The 16,924-nt window shown below is 43.5% G+C and overlaps 1 pseudogene; it reads left to right on the forward strand.

Annotated features, from left to right (window-relative positions):
• The first annotated feature begins 615 nt into the window (after nucleotides 1-615).
• Nucleotides 616-3,669, forward strand: LOC118842369 (annotated as a pseudogene).
• Nucleotides 3,670-16,924: the final 13,255 nt, after the last annotated feature.

A 16,924-nucleotide genomic window follows, 5' to 3' on the forward strand; every position in this document is an offset into this window, starting at 1 on the left:
AGCTCCACACAACACATCCTGCCTTTGCATGCCTCAAGCCCCATAGGGGCTGACCCTACTAATCAATTCCCCCACCAAAGAAGCTGGTTATAATTAACTCTGTCCCAATGGCCAGACTAGATGCTCACATGAGCACTAGGCCCACACTGATGAGAAGTGTGACTCAGTGCCCACTCTGTCCTGCCAAGGGCTGGGGAAAGGGAGAGGCTGTTTCCTGGAATGCCTCATTTGTGAAGGATTAGGTCCTTTACCCTGTTTTCTAGAGATATCTAATAGCTCAGAATAGGTACTTTCAGAAGGTACCAGCATAAATGTGCATAAGACTTTGAGTTAGAAAGGACCTAAAGAGATAACCTGCAGAGGCAGGCAGGGCCGCATCTATTTAATCAGCCAGACCTGCTGACACATGCTTTGACACATGCTTTCTCCTCCCATACTATAAGCCCCCTCTGCACCTTTGGATTCTTGCCTACCTGATGCACACTGCTGGTGCAGCTGGCCCTGAGGGGAGTGCAACCCCTGTCCCCACCCCTAAACCCCGAGCTGCAGGACCTGCTCCCAGCATCCTCTCCTCCTCCTCCTCCTCCTCTAAGACCTCCTGGTGCTAGCTGCAGCATGGATGGAACCCAGGCCCAGGCTGAGGCTAAGCTGGGCCCTCTCCACTTGGCCATGGGGGGATCTGGTGAGAAAGTGAAAAAAGACAAAGTCCCCCAGGTAGATATCTACACAACTGTAGCTGAACTCAACAAACAGAAGAGGATTTTGAAGGCCAAGTTGGCCCTGCAGCCCAAAGAAGACATCACAGACTGAGTTAAAATGGAAGACACCCTCAAACGGAGGTTCTTCTATGACCAAGGCTTTACAATTTATGGAGGGGTCCCATTACATAAAGGGCCATCTCTAGTCATCCTGATCTATATCTTGCCACTGGACCCAGATGGCTCTGGAGGAGAAAGTGAGGCTGGTGACTTTGCACAGTCCTCCCTCAGTTAAATGCAACTCACTTGCATGTCATGGCATCACCTGCTTGATGTCATGGTCCTCTTTGAGAGAATGAAGGACCAACAACAACAACATTGGCCTGTATAACCAGGGGCCTATGGGGTGTTCCTTGGAGAACAATGTCATCCAGGAAAACGCTATCCACATCCAGAGAAAGAAATATAGAGTCTGAATGTAGATCAAAGCATGCTATTTTCTCTTTGATTGTTGTTGCATTTTCCTTCTTGTGGTTTTTCCCTGTTGTTCTGATTCTTCTTTCACAACATGACTAATGTGGAAATACATTTAATAGGATTGTACATGTATAGCCTATATCAGATTTCTTGCTGTCTTGGGGTAGGGGGAGGGGAGAAGGGAGAGAGAGAGAAAATGACATCATCCAGCTCTGTCAGCAGCACCTCATCCAAGAGGAGCAGATCCTGGAGAATGACTCTACTATGCTCACCCCAGAACCTGTTCTCAAGACATCTGGCCTCGTCAATAAATCTGCTGACTTTGTGGTGAAAATGGGAGAAGTGGAGAATGTTTTCATGCTGATTATCTCTGGAAAGCTCACTTGCAGAAAATAATGTCTGATAAGAAAAGGTTGGTTTAGAAAAAAATCTTAGTTGGAAAATGTCTTCTTCCAACTGGACAACTATGGACAGGAAGAGCTTGCAGACCTCTTTGTGAATGACAAAGTTTAAGTCTCTCATGACTGGAAATGACACATCCCTTTCAATGTCATTCAACTTAATGTTCAAAACCTTCATTGGGCCTGGAGGGAACATGCCTGATTACTTAAGGACAGAGACTGCCCAGGGAATCTTTCTCAATTTCAAATGTCTTTTGGAATTCAGAAAGGGAAAGTTGCCTTTTGCTGCTGCCTAGATGAGAAATTCCTTCCTGAATAAGATCTCTCAAGATCTCCCTAGATCAGGATTGATTAGTCAGAGAATTCACTAAGACAGAGATTGAGTACTTTGTTGATCCCAATGAAAACCACCACCCTAAGTTTGACAACATGGGAGACCTCAGCATCAACTTGTATTCAGCAAGATCCCAGGTCAATGGCCAGTCTGTGCACAAGATGAGCCTTGGGGATGTAGTGGAGCAGGGTGTGATGTGTGTGTTGGAGTGTTTCGCTGGCAGAATCTACCTCTGCCTCACCAAAGTCAGGGTATCCCCAGAGAAGCTTTGCTTCTGGTAGCATATAGACAATGAGACAGCCCATTTCACTGTTGGGATGCAAAGTCAGCAATGTCCTATGGCTGGATTGAGATTGTTGGGTGTGCTGATGGCTCATGGTATGACCTCTCCTGTTATTTGAGAGCCACCAAAGTTCTGCTTGTGGCAGAGAAAATGCTCAAGGATCCCAGAATAGTTAATGTGGTTGAGTTTGAATCAAGCAAGACAATGATTGGCAAGGTCTGTGAGAAGGATGCCAGGTTGGTAATGGATTACCCAACTCCCTGTGCTGAGTGCTATATTACAGAGCTGGAGAATCTGCTCAATGAAAAGGGGAAATTCACAATTGAAAATGAAGGGAAAGCATTCCAGTTGACAAAGGACATGGTCATCATGCAGAGATTCTAGAAGACACTCCATTTTGTAGAGGTTGTTCCAAAGGTCATTGGACTCTCCTTTGGTCTGGGTGCGATCATACGGATGGTATTTGAGCACATGGTCTGTGTTTGAGAGGGAGATGAACAAAGAACATTTTTTCAGCTTTCCTGCCATAGTCTCTTGTAACATCAATTAAGTTGGGACTTCTTTACTGTTTTAGAATGATAAATTAATTGTCTTTGATTGAGCCTTACTAGGTGCAAAGCCCCAGGCCCAAACACCTAATTACTAGGTGCTAAGCCTATGTGGGCGTGAAGCCCTCAGGGTCCTAAGGGGAGTTGCTAAGACCAGAGCCAATAGTAGGAGACTAAGTTCTGGTTGCTCAGATGACGGTTAATGAAATCCAAAGACTATATAAAAAGAGAGAACAGAGTTATTTGCTTGTGGATCTGAGCCATAGGAGGAGTGGCGCATGACTCTGGGCCAGCCATTGTTATGAGCTCCCCGGCTTCTGAACTCAGATGTTTATGGTTCCTTGGTAACTATGAATTGTATTTGGTCTTTTTATAATGTATGTTTGTAATTTGTTTGTATTTGCAATGAAGTTTAGGGTGCTGGTTTTTTCCCCTGAACTAAAGCGAATGATACTTGTATGTTTGAAATAAGATTGTTAACCCCCTAACACTACTTTCCTTAGTAAAGCAGATCAAAAGAACCTGTGCTGGCAGTGTTCTTGTTGTTGGGCTTGTGTTGGTCTTTCACCCCCCCCCCCCCCGAAGCAGCTACTAGCCAAACTATTGCAACATCTCTCCATTCAAATGTTCTGTCCTCCCATTGAGCCAGAACCAGGAGTTTGTGCCATTTGTCAAGGAGTTATCTGAATCCCTGACCAGAAATGGGGTATCCCACAAGGTAGATGACTCTTCTGGCTCCATTGGTAAGTGCTACACTGGGACAGATGAGATTGGGGTCGTTTTGGGGATCACCATTGACTTTGATACCAAACACAAGACTCCTCACATGGCTATGCTGGGAGACTGGGACTCAATAGGCCAGATGCACGCTGAGATAATTGATCTTCCCAAGATAATCTGCAATTTGGTCACTGGCACCATAACTTAGGGCTATGTTGAAGAAGGTACCCTATGTTTTAGGGTCAAGAAGCAGACGATTGAGGACCACGGACTCAAGCAGCATCTCCTCTGGTGTGAGCAATAAGGTTACAGCAACAACCAATCAACTTGTATCATGTAACTGTCTGTACTAGAATGGGACTGTGGTCTCACCCCCAGATGAGAATGATGATTAAAGTCAAAGATGGGAACAGATGAAGTTACCTTTACTTACTTGTGTTTCTGCAGAACCGTCCCTCCGCATGTCTAGCCTTGCTTCTGGGAGCTGCCTGCAAAGGCCGTGAATTCAGTGTAGCCCAACGCAAAAAGCCTCCCTTCTATTGGAGGAGCAAAAGTTGAAGGTGTAGGGGGTGAGGGAGACGGCCAACTTGGGGGCCGATTCCAGGGACCTGGAGCTTCATTTCCTCATCAAACTGTTTGCAGGAGGGTCTCTATTTATAAAAACTACCCAAATTATTGAAAAACTGTTGTTTCCCCAAGAGAGTCTTTGGGCCTCTGGGCGAACAGTGTGACTGCTCCAGCTGCTGCCCCTGGTGCCCACCCAGGCATAGGCTGCTTGTTCCTGCCTTTCTCCTCAAAGGTCTTGTCTGCCTCTCCAGACCTCCATTTCCGGGAAACTCTTGATCCAAGTTACTGCTTTGCCCCTTTTCTGGGAGTCAGAAGGATGGCCCCAGAGGCAGGATGATTGTGACCGGGCAGTGTCTGAGGTGGGGAGGTGGGTGTGAGCATAATTCCCAAACTGCTGGGCTCACTTGCCAGATTCCTGGTATAATTTACCTCGGTCTTCTCTAGCCTAATCCGTGTGGCCTGGGCTTGAACAGAATAAGTCATCCCTTTGTCTCCTGCTGCCCCACCTGCTGTTCTTCCACTTCATGCTGTCAGAGACTGGCCTTCTGCCTCAACACTTTTTCTTCCTTCGTCAGTCCACCAGTTTCTGGCTTAACTTGGGGAATAACTTTCTTCTATTTCACCTTGCTGGAAAATTTCCTGCATGATTTTATCATTTGACTCCACTATCTGGGGCAGTTAAAGATATGATTCTTCTTTGTGGCATGACCATTGGGAACCATAGGTGTTTGTTTCTTGTTTTGATTTCTTCTACTGTATAACATCCAGAACATAACTGTGAGGCCTTAGGAAATTCCCCTGATTTCTTTGGCCTTTGGCCTTTCTCCCCATAAAATCAGGGGTTGAGATGACCCCCAAGGTCCCTTACAGCTCTGAAGTTTTGTGATTATATTTTGGTAAATGATTATGGTCTTGGAGTCACTCTTGAGTCTGTAGAAACTTCTCTGGAAAGACAGCTCTCATGGTCTTGGGAACTTGGCTCTCCAGTGCTTCCTGAGTCATGCACTAAATCACAGTAATAAGGAGAGAGATCTCCAAGGGTCTGAGTTTTCATTTAGAGGGGACTGCCTTTGACCCACACCTACTGGGAGACAGCTTTCCTGGGAGTCTCTTCTTCATTTGGAAAAGCAGAGACCAGGAGCCTCAGGCTATTTCTGCCACCTGTATGTATGAAGTGGGGTGGACTCTTGTTTAGGAATTGTCACAGGCTCATGACTGGAGAGAATGTCAACTACTCTAGACTCCATTGCTTTGGGAGAGAAGCATGATGACACTGCTTGACTTTTTATAGGCAAGGCCAATAGGCCTGGTCTCAGTCAGCCGCCAAGCTTGGGTTTTGCCTTCTCTGCCCTCACCCTTCTTTGTGACCTCAGAGGGCAGGGGCCTGGAGGGTCTGCCTGTTAGTTGGTGGTCATAGGTCTGTTCAGTGGGACTTAAGGATATAGAGATGTATCAGTAAGGCAAGATTCATGACCTGGATGATGACCATGAACATGCCTGTATAGTTCAGAATCACAAAGTATAAGAGATTCTCTAGGTAGAAGGCAGAGGAAGTATAACATTTATTTAGACACCAGAGGATCAAACCCCCAAGACCAATAATTCCAACCCAACACAGCAACAGTTGTATTCTAAAGCCAGTAAGTCCACCTTAAAGTAACAAAAAGGAAATTATAACACAATATTACAGGAAAGAACCAAGTCATCCTGTAACCTCCCCCTCCCCACCCCTAGCTCTCTGGTCTCCGCTCTCTGGTCTCTGGTCTCCACTCTCCACTCTCCACTCTCTCTACAACTCTATCACCTTGGAGTTCTTCCTTCTGCTCCTTGGGCTGAATTCTGACCTTAATGGCTACCTTCTGGGTACATATACTCTTCTTAGGATCCGAGGGCTTCATGCCCAATCATCTGAAAGGGGCTGGGGCTTAGCACTTAGTAAGTAAAGGGTATAGGCCTGCTGCTAATGAATCCACCCTTAACTAGCCCCACCTAAGGCCTATTGAATGGGTGGGAAAGATCTTTAATCACTGATTGGCATAACAAGAGATGGCCTTATTGTGCTCAGACCCAGGCCATTAAATGTTGGCTTGATTGTAAGTTGAAAAGTAGGGAGTGTTTCTGTGACTTCCTACTTCAACTTAAACATTTGTCATTCAGGCCCAATTTGCATTTTCAAGTCCCAATTTTTCTGACTCACTCCAAGGGCTATTGAATACTTTCCAAATTGCCTTTTAAATTACTTGTATGTATGTATCAAATGATGGGTTGGGCTAAACAGAGGCTGGGATGTGTCTTGGTTGTGTTCCTGGGGCTCCTACTCCTCAAATACTAAGAAAAGGAGCTACTTTCCCCTGGTCCCAGGGGACATGCTTAATACTAGGACAATAGAATGATCTGATTCTTCATAACCTGTCTGGGATCAGGCAGGGACATGGTCCAGCCTGGTCTGTACTAAGACTTAACTAAGGTATAGTGGGCCAAGTTTTTACAACAGCTAAGGGTTTTGTTTTGTTTTGTTTGGGAGGGGGGCTGGTATCTTACTTAAATCAAGCAAGGAAATAGAAAAATTTTCTCCTAAAAGATGAAGCATCCTTAAGTAATTGGATGTCTTGGAATACCTTGGCTGATGTTAGGCATTCTCAGAGGTTGCTTTGATCTTTGTGAAAGGAATTTTAAAAATCTTTATGGGATAAAGAATTAAAATAGACATACTTTTCCCCTTACCAACCTATAAACTCAGAGTTTCCTAAGACTTACCATCTCCCTATTCAGGGTGGCAGAATGAGTATCTTTGGGAAAATTGTAATTTGGGAACTTAAACCAACATGTGAATGGAATGGAATTGAGTTTTGCTAGAGGAAGGATTGTTTAAAATTGTTTGCCAAAGAGCCACCCCCCACCCCAGTCCTCATTCCTTTGGAAAAGAACTGAAAATTTCATTTGAAAAAGCTGAGACCAGGAGCCTCCCACTGTCTCTGCCAGAGATCCAGTGAGGGGGTGTGAGTGGGAAGGGGCTCTTGTTTAGGAATTGTCACCACTCTTCTCCCATCCATAGTGTTCTCAGCTTTGTAGTCTTTTGAAGAGGCACTCCTGGGAAACCAGCCAACCACATTTGGCTCTCTTTGGTGTTTGTATTTTTAAATTGCATGATAAAGGAAATCACCTTTCCTAATTTGTGGTCCCAGTAATAATTTTTTTTTTAAATTTGCAAAATCAGTTCTAAAAGTGTTTTGAGATCGAGCCACAGCAGGAAGCTTCATCAGGTAGTATTTTGGTGTGTGAGGAACTGAAGAACAGAAAAGGGTTTAGCAAGAAGCAGGAGTATTGACCTTAGCCCAGGTTTTCAGAAAAGCTGAATGTTTCTGGTCTTGTTTTTGTATGACTCAACATTGAGATGAATGTGATGCCCTAATAAACCTTGAACATTTCTCTCAAAAAACAAGATAACCTAGTTCATCTTCCTTATTTTACAGATGAGGAAACTGAAGCCCAGAGCAGTTAAATGTCTTAGTAAAGGGCCACATTTAAGTAAGTTGTAGAACCAGGTGGAATCCAGGAACTCAGTGCAGCGCCACTAAAATTCCTCTCTCAGGTGGTGGTCAGAAACCTTTTAGGTCCCTCAAAGACTTACATATCCCAGTGATGGGGTGACGGAAACTGGACCTGAATTTTCCATACATTTCAACAACCTAGTACCTGGCATTTTGCCCAAGGCAGTGGCCCCATCCTAGCACTTCCACTGTGGCTCTCCAACCACTTAACTCCTTTCATTGTTTGCACCTGGTCCACCCCAGGCTACTTACCACTCCTTAATCCAGTCAAGATCTTTTCACTGACCCTTCTTTCCTTTTTCTGTAAAAAAGTATCAATCTCACCCCCATTGAGTTGCAGATTTACTGGGAATCTGCCCACCATACTGGTGTTACAAATAAAACTTGCCACTTTGACTGAGAGAAGGCTTGACTGGTTGAATTCTTTCAAGGTGGACCCCCCTTACACTTTGGAGTTTCCCAGCACCCCAAACTGCAACACTAGGACAGGGGTGGGGAACCTGTGGCCTCAGGGCAACAGGTCCCTCTAGGTCCTCAAATTCTACCCTTTGACTGAATCCAAGTTAGATTCACCCCTGTCCTAGGGAGTCAATTAGCCTGATGGATTGAGGGGCTTTGAGGGAATCATAGCATCTTGGAATTGGAAGAACCCTTGGAGGTGATTAGATCCAACCCTGCCTGAGACTTGAATCTTTTTTATATCCTCTTCAGTGAATGGACAACTAGCCTCCACTTGAAGACTTCCAGAGGTAGGAAGCTCACAACCATTCAAGACAGCCCATCCATTCATGGACAATGCTAATGATTATGAGAGTGTTCTTTAATCAGAGAGGAAATCTTTTCCTTTCTGTAGCTTCTAGTATCTGTTGATGAGCAGACCAAATCTAATCCTTCTAAATGAACAGGAGGACTCCAGGAAATGACACCTATAAGATGCAGTCTTCCTATGGGTTTTTTTTTTAACTTTATCACTACTGGCTGTCTACCTGAGAAGGGTTCTCTCTCTCTCTCTCTCTCTCTCTCTCTCTCTCTCTCTCTCTCTCTCTCCCTCCCTCTCTCCCTCTCTCTCCTTTCCCTTCCCCTTCCCTCTCTCTCCCACTCTTGGGATCCTGGGATCCCTAGGATGGTCTCATAATACTCCAGTTCCTTGGCTCTATGGCACTTGATATGAACAGCACCCTCCTTCCTCTTAGGTTTCTAGACTGAGAAGTGACGGTGTCAGCTCCCTCCAGCTCGCAGTTGCAACAGTATGAATCAGAAGGAGTGACCTGATGGAATGAATGAATGAGGAAGCAGTTATTAAGCACTTACTATGTAACAGGCACTGTGCTAAATACTGAGGATACAAATACAAGCAAGAAAGACCAAGTGCCCTCAAAGTGCTTATGTTCTAATAGAAGGAGATGATGTTTATTGAGGGGCAAGAATTGGGAGGGGGGAACTGTACACAGTAGAGGATATGTAGTGACATGGCTCAGAGATGTTTGGGAAATGGCATGGTAGACCCAGGACTGGGTAAGTTAAGGTGAAAGTTCAGAGACCAAGGTCCCAGGATCAGAGTCCCAGTGGGAGGAGGCTGGAGTTCAGGCAACAAGAACAACCTGCACGTCGCAGGGTCAATCAGTCAATGAACATTATGTGTGTGCAGACAATGTGCTAGGTGCTAGGGACACAAATACAAATTCTGAAACAATCCCTATTCTCTTAACATCCAAGATGGCATCACTGGCAAAGAGGCAAAAGAGAAAGCAAACTATCTCCATAGCAGCCAGTACCTTGCACACAGTAGGGGCTTCATAGATGTTTGTTGAACTGAACTGCTCCTTCTATTCACTTACTTTACTTGCTGCCATACTGGACCTGCCTGCTCTGGTTAGCCTCACTCTTGAACAACTCCTAGACATATATATTCCCCCTTTCTTCCTGATTCTCTCCTGATGAACCTTTGCTTAGTTCTATAGAAAGAGCTCCATGATTGCCTTTGGGTTCACCCATCTATCTTGATAGACTGATCATCTCCTTTGCTTTATTGAGTGATGGAATCCTAATAAAGCTGTTCCCCACCCCAATATTCTAACTTCCTCATGGGCCCCACTGAACAGCAGGCATGTCCTGATTTAACCACACAATCTGGCTTTAACCATACCACAGGCCCCCAGACTCAATATAGCTACTTCCCCTATTTAGCCACACCTCCCCTCCCCAACTCAATAAGCTAACTTCCTCATATATGCCTCATTGCTCACTAGAACAACAGGTATGTCCGTGAATTCGTATTTCTCACAGAACAGCAGGCGTGTCCATGTGATGGGATCCTAGCCACTACCTCTAGCTAGCCACTGCCCCCAGGCCCATTCTTCATATTTCCCATGGAAACAGCAGGTGTGTCCATACACAGACACATAACTACATCCATCTAATTTCAGACAGGACCACAGTAGTCAGCCAATCAGAAAGCAGAACCACCAGGATGCCTGAGCAGGATGTGGACCCCAAAACAATAGAAGGGACTTTCCCTAAATAGACACCTGTGCAGTAATAGCAAAACCTGTCCTTTAGGTGAACTGATGATGTAAAGAGGTTTATTATAATATCATTATCATATATACATACCCTTCCAATAGGTTTTTCTGCATGTATTGGATAATTATATGCACAGTTCCATTGAGGCTGGGACCTCTCCCCTATTACCTAATCCCTTAACAAACCCCTCCTGCCTTTTTAATAGTCATAATTTCTGTTACATAATTGTATCTTTACCTTGTAAAAATCCATCTTGCTTTCACTAAAGTTGCTGGTTTCTCTGGGAATTTAGCCTGCTTCATGAGAGGCGTCAATCTCAATAAATGCCTATACTTGGATTAGAGGTGGTCTGATTCTGAATTCTTTGAGAAGGTTCTACCACAACACATCATGAACCACAACACAAGGTTAGAAGAGCAGAACTAGAATTTGGACACAGGGCTTTTTACTCAAAACCCAGTGGTTTTTCAACTGCATCACCCTGTTTCAAGTCCTTCATATTTGCAAGACTTCACCTACTTTCCCAGCTTCAGATGAACAAACCAGAGCTCACAACCACTAGCTAGGGAAATGGTCATTTGTATTCAGAGTCATAATTAAGAATTCTTGAGGCTAGATGAATTTATTTGAGGTGGAATAGTGGCATAGAAGACACCCTCTTCCCTCCAGAAAGTCTAGTCTATGCCTTCAATGATATGGTTAATGGCTCTTCTGACCCCTTCAAGCCTAAGCCCAAGCCCAAGGAGGAGGCATTGGATGGGGGACTCTGAGGGTGGTAGGACAGATTGAGATTAGAAAGGCTATTTGAGACACATGTTGATTGGCAGTGGAGAATCATTAGATACTAGTGGGCCAGAGTACCAACATGTGGAGGAAGCATCCTCCTATGTCAGTGCCATAGTGACAAAGGCCCATTGCATCATCCTAGTTATGGCTCCATGTATATTACACATACTTCTAATTCCCACCAACAGTAAGGGAACAATTATTTCTTTACAGGATCATTCACCACTCCATATACCCCAAAGTCAAGGTCTCTGCTTTGAATCTTTACACATCCCAAGGGGCAGATGTCATCCCTGTTCTGACCAGCTGTGGACATTTGATCAAGCCTACAGGGGGGCGTCTTTCTGGACCTTGATCTTGAGGTCCAAAGAAGCCTTGAGTAAGCCTCATTGGGAGATAAGAGCCCAGAAAAGAACAGAGACTGTAATCTTATCTCATACCCAGCCCCAACACTCCCCAATGTTAGTCAGGAGTTCTTTGATACGTAGTATAAGACTTTGATCTGAGCTTCTGACTAATCATAGGATCTTAAAATGTCTGAATTCAAAGGGACTATAGAGTTCATGCATTTGAATTGCTCCCATTTTATGGATAGGAAAAGGAATCTCAGAGAAGGAAAATGGTTTGCTCAAAGTCACACAGCAAACCAGTCTTGACTCTCCTTCCAGCCCCTTTCCTTTCATGCCATGTGAGTAACTGAGGCTCCTAAATAGATCAGTGAAAGCTTCCAGCTCTAGAGTGATTCTCCACCAGGCTTGCCCTTTCTGCCACCTCTCTCCCCACCACACGCACACTTGGCCTACGGCCACAGCTACAATGGCCACATCCTTGGCACGGTCCTTGCATTAATGCTCTGCTCGTGCGAAGCATAGCTGGCCAGAGGCAGAGAGAATTCAGCACAGCTGGAAACATCAAGCTCTCCCTAGCATGGGCAGTGACATGCGTGTATGGCTGCTGGTCAGCAGCCCACATAGGGGATGTGCTCAAAGACCCACCTCAGCCAGGCCCTTTGGCCAGGACTATCCTGTTTCCTGTGGTATGTTCTCTCACTCTCAGCCTAGGGCCAATTTTTAAATGTTCCAAGCAATGAAACTTCCTTTATGAGGAGGCCATTGCAGATGCCTGTTAGATCTGGGTGCCAGGGGGATGTTTCCTGAGCTCTGGCATCAACAATGCAGGGAATTTAGACATAGGAAGGGAGGGAAAGGCCAAGGAAAAACTGCAGGGGTAGAGGCCAGGTCTCTGTGGGGACATTAATGACTGCTGAAATTCTGCTGATCCCCCAGAGCTGGCAGGGGGTGGGGACCATCAAATGTTAGCTCTAGGAGATCCCTGAGAATACAAAGCATAGAATATTAGATCTGGGCATCACTTAGCCCATCATCTCTACTCTATAGATGGTGAGGGGGTAGTGTCTTGTCTAAAGTCATAAGCTAGTTATCAGTAGAATTGGGACTCGGACTCAGGTCTCCTGGGTCTTTGCCTAGACATCTTTCTTTTTTTTTTGTGGGGGGAAGGCAGGGCAATTGGGATTAAGTGACTTGCCCAAGGTCACACAGCTAGTAAGTGTGTCAAGTGTCTGAGGTTGGATTTGATCTCAGGTCATCCTGACTCCAGGGCTGGTGCTCTATTCACTGCACCACCTAGCTGCCCCTCTAGACATCTTTCTATTGCATTGTGTGACTTCAATAGACTGTTCCCCAGGGGGAGGAGAAAGGATGGCTAGGACTGGAAGGAGGAAGGTAGTGATCATGTGACTCTCATGAGACTAAACTCTGGATATTGAAGGGATGAGAGATCAGGAAAAAAAGAAAAAAGGAAGGAGAAAACATTTATTCATTCCATAAGAATTTATTAAGTGCCTACAATATACCAGGCCCTGTGTTAGACCTTGGGAATGCGAAGTCAAAAAACAAAACACTATCTGTCCTTAAGGATTTTATCTTCTATTAGGGGTGGGAATATAACATGTACATAGAAAACGAATATAAAAATATGAAAATTAACTTCAGGAGGGAGGGCAGTAACAAGGGAAGGGATTCAACCGGGAGAGAGAGAAAAGGTGTCTACTGGGTAATGAATGGGAAGCTGCTTTTCTTGTCTCCTCCCTAATGGGGCCAGCCTTTAGCAAAATTGTAAGGATTTTCTCTAATGCCTCACATTTCACACTTCCCTCTCTGTGCCCTTTACTTCCCACAGGTGCCCAGTGGCCCTTTTTGCTCCCTCCTTTTACTCGGAATGGTACACAGAGGCTCCAGGAGGCAAGCAAGGAGACTGGGGAGAATCACTTCTACCCGGGGTCATCTTCTCCTGCCCTATACTTATTTTTTTTCAGTCCCTCAGATGGTTGGATGTGATGCCATTTGTCTCTCCTCCCTGCTTCTACTACTACTAATCTAGCCCCAGGCTAGATACCACTTTTCTCTTAACAGCTCACCTGGAGGCAGAGGTCAGGTTTGCCTAAAGGGCCACCGTAAGATCTCCCCAGAATTCTAGTCCCAATATTTCCAGTTGACTACTGGACATCCACTGGGATGGCCCATTGAAACTTCAAATTCATGTCTAAAACTAGATTCATCTTCTGTCCCTTTAGACCTGACCCTTCTCTCAACCTTTCTATGTCTTGTAATGACATCACCGTGGGGTCATCATTGATTCTTCCTCTGTTGTGCCACACACGCCAAATTTTATTGCTTCTACCTTGACAATATCTTCCCCATCCAGACTGACCCTTCCATTTCCATGGACACCACTCTATTTCAGGACCTTGTCTTTTCTTACCTAGACTTATAGCATTCTCCTAACTGGTAGGTCTTCCTGCCTATACTCTAATCCCTCTCATATTTGTCTTTCACACCATGACTAAAATAATTGTCTTAATGCAACACTACAATTATGTCATTCTCCTTTCCGTGGTTCCCTATTTCCTACTTATACAATGCATAAGTGACCAATCTTGGCATTCAAAGCCCTCTACAATCTGCTTCCAATCTATCTGTCCAGCCCTTTCTCATGTTATTCCCCTTCACATAGTCTGTGTTTTAGCCCCTGCCCATATAATTCTCTGTGCTTTTTGTGCATTATCCCGTCTTCGTGTCTTTGATAATGTCACTCCCCAAGGCTGGAATGGACTCCCTGCTGAACACCACCTCTATCTATTGTAGTGACTCTGTTTCTTCAAGGCCTGATTCAGTTGTCACCTTCTCCATGATGCCTTCCTTGGTTCCCCTTTCTCTTCTAACCTTGAACTGAGAGTTGTCTCTCCTTCCTCACACTTTTCGTAGTACTTTCCCTGGAAGTTAGTCTTAACTTTTTCTCACTCTCCTTTGTATAATATTTATTGATGCACTTGTCTGTCCCCCCTGTCCCCTGCCCACAGTTGGATTGTAAACTATTTGAGAGCAAAGCTTATGTCATAACTACCTTTGTGTTGCCAATACAGTTCATCAGCTGTGTGTGTATGCATGTGTTATTGTCCATGTAGGCTATGTGTGTTCTCATGGGTCTGTCTAGGTGTGACTAGAGTCTCTGCTACCTGCCCTTCTCTAAGGGAGACTTTGTTTCTTGCCAGGAAGGGAAACAGGAGGTTGGGGCCAGAGGCTGACCACTCTATTCTCTTCAGAGAAAGAGTACAAGGCTAGAATTATATCTACCTTCCCCTGAAACATTACTTTATTAATATATATAGTGTGTGTATGTATGTATATGTGTGTATGTATATGTATATATGTGCATATGTATATAAATATATATTATAGAATTTTTATGTTCAAGCTGAGTCCCTGATTGCCACCTCTTAACCAGGAAGGAGTGCCTCAAGCTATATATCCAAGGCTTGGCTCCCTCCCCATCAAAGACCAGTACCACAATGAACATAGCAAATAGCAAACATGCTGTTTATCCAGACTTATAGCAAATACAAATCAGAGAAGCTATACGTGAGATGCACCTATCTCACACCTATCAGATTGGCTAAAATAGAAGGGGAAAATGGCAAATGTTGGAATGGATTCGGAAAAATTGGGAGACTAATACACTGTTGGTGAAATTGTAAACTGATCCAACCATTTTGGAGAGCAATCTGGAATTATACCCGAAGAGTGATAAAACTGTATATACCTTTTTGCCCAGCAATACCCCTATTAGGTCTACTTCTCAAGAGGAACAGGGAAAAAGGAAAAGAACCCACATGTTCTAAAATATTTGTAGCGACTCTCTTTGTGGCATCAAAGGACTGGAAATTGAAGAGATACCCATCAATTGGGGAATGCCTGAATAAACTGTGGTATTTGATTTTGATGGAATACTACTATGATATAAGAAATGATGAGTGGGTTGACTTTATTTTTTAAATAATATTTTATTTTTCCCCAATTACATGTAAGGACAATTTTTAATATTTATTATTTAAAATTTTGTGTCTCATGTTTTCTCTCTCCCTCCCTCCCTTCCTTCTCCTCCTTGAGATAGTAAGCAATTTGATATAGGTTGTACATGTGCACACATACAAAACATATTTCCATATTAGGCATATTGTGAAAAAAGATACAGAATAAAAGAAAAAATGATGAAAAAATAAAGTTAAAAACTATGCTTTGATCTGTATTCAGACTCCATCATTTCTTTCTCTGTATATGGATAGAATTTTTCACGATGAGTACTTAGAATTATTTTGGATCATTGTGTTGCTGAAAATAGCTGTCATTCACAGTTGATTATCATACCACATTGTTATTATTGTGAATAATGTTCTTCTGATTCTGTTCACTTCACTTTGCATCAGTTCATGTAAGTCTTTTCAGGTTTTTCTGAAATCAGCCTGCTCATCATTTGAGCAAGAGACAAACATGGAAAGACTTGCACGAAATAATGAAGAGTGAAATGAGCAGAATCAAGAGAATGTAGTATACAGTAATAGCAATGTTGTTCTAAGAATAACTGTGAATGACTAAGCTATTCTGAGTAATATGAATATTCCAATCAACTACAAAGGACCTATGAAGGAAGATGCTCTCTACTTCCAGAGAAAGAACTAATATATGGAAGTATGCATAATATGGTTTCACATATATATCTGTGTCAAATGTTGGTCTTCTCTAGTGTGGGATTAGGAGGGAGAAAAGACAGCTTGGAACTCAAAATGTAACAAAAAAAATAAATACAATTTTAAAAAGAAGTTATACAGATGAAAATATACCAGAAAATACCAAGTAAATGAGCTCTCTCAGTGGGAGTAAGATAACTCAGCTCAACTAAGAGAGATTTCTTGATCTCACCCAAAAGGGAAATTCCTCAAAGTCTCCAGTATAATAAGCTGGGGATAAGAACGTGATACATTGGTTTCTTCCTAGTGTCTTTCTCTCCCTTCAGAAATCTGAAGAGAAGCTGGAACCACATATCTTCTCTTTTGAAACTGGAAGCCAGAGGACCAGGATCTCTCCTCCCTTCATATAGGCATAGAACATGAACTAAGCAGTCTCTACCAATGAGGAAAGTCTTATGCAAATGGATTTTGAGCTTCAGGTTACACGAGCACCAAGCACAGTGCCTTATAAATAGTAAGTGCTTAATAAACATTTATTGAATTTAATTAAATGTTAGGAAGATAAGTTATCATAGTATACTGGAAGGAGTATTGAACATGGCGTCAGAAGCCCTTGGGTGGAGTCCTGTCTCTGCTCTTAGCTGTGCAAATTTAAGCAAGTCACGTCTTCTCTGTGACCCTCAGTTTCCACAAAATTCCTATAAAATAAGGATAACACTATTCATGTGACAGAGATTTTGTAGAGAAAACATTTTGTATGCTTTTAAGACCTATAGAAATATACATTGCTATTAATTACAATAAAAATAGTAACAAATTATCAGATAACAAATTGCCATACCAAAAATACAAACCCTAAAAGATCCTTGAGAGTTGAACCAATAATCTACTGGAAACAGAGCTTGATCATAGACTAAACTGTTGCCCACAATTACCCAGACATAACATTGACTGCTTTCCCCTAAAATTTAATAATTAGATTTCCAATAGAT

The sequence above is a fragment of the Trichosurus vulpecula genome, chromosome 3, assembly GCF_011100635.1.
Source record: "Trichosurus vulpecula isolate mTriVul1 chromosome 3, mTriVul1.pri, whole genome shotgun sequence".
Lineage (NCBI taxonomy): Eukaryota > Metazoa > Chordata > Mammalia > Diprotodontia > Phalangeridae > Trichosurus > Trichosurus vulpecula.